This window comes from Octopus bimaculoides, chromosome 28 (genome assembly GCF_001194135.2).
Source record: "Octopus bimaculoides isolate UCB-OBI-ISO-001 chromosome 28, ASM119413v2, whole genome shotgun sequence".
NCBI classification, from domain to species: Eukaryota; Metazoa; Mollusca; class Cephalopoda; order Octopoda; family Octopodidae; genus Octopus; species Octopus bimaculoides.
In genome coordinates this window covers 3,443,222-3,444,131 of record NC_069008.1, presented here as the reverse complement: position 1 = coordinate 3,444,131, position 910 = coordinate 3,443,222, and positions in this window count along the sequence as shown.

Sequence of the window (910 nt, the reverse complement as noted above, 5' to 3'; positions counted from 1 at the left end):
AAAAAAAAAAAAAACGTTGTGAAATTTTGCCAGCTTAACATTACAAAACTCATAAACTTGTATAATCTACATGCTTATTTTAATTATTATTATATTGTTTATTCTTGGTTTCTTATTATTATTTAAGTGGAGGCGCAATGGCCTAGTGGTTAGGGCAGCAGACTCGCGGTCATAGGATCGCGGTTTCGATTCCCAGACCGGGCGTTGTGAGTGTTTATTGAGCGAAAACACCTAAAGCTCCACGAGGCTCCGGCAGGGGATGGTGGCGAACCCTACTGTACTCTTTCACCACAACTTTCTCTCACTCTTACTTCCTGTTTCTGTTGTGCCTGTAAATCAAAGGGTCAGCCTTGTCGCACTGTGTCACGCTGAATATTCCCGAGAACTACGTTAAGGGTACACGTGTCTGTGGAGTGCTCAGCCACTTGCACGTTAATTTCACGAGCAGGCTGTTCCGTTGATCGGAACCAACTGGAACCCTCGACGTCGAAAGCGACGGAGTGCCAACAACAATTATTATTTATTCACATAAATGAAACACAGTTCTATTATTATTAAAATAGCAAGAATTTTGAAAAAAATGTATTTACAATGCTAAGTATGTACAAAAGAATTTATAAAAAATTTGAATAGCAATTCGATAATAGAGATGAAATACAAATTTGAATAATTTTATCAATCAACTGAGCAGACATCTGTTAGAAATACAAGAACATCTTAAGGGTTTTTAGATATTAAAAAGTAACCTAGAGTAATCTCCCATTAAGCTGTAGATCACATGCCAAAGTAGTACCAATGTATTTTTATCTTTTTATTAACAGCTTTCCTTAATTTCAAGTATTCGTTACTTGCAAATTCCTGGAAATTCCTTGGTGTACATCGGTGCATTTCCATTTTTTTATACTATTTT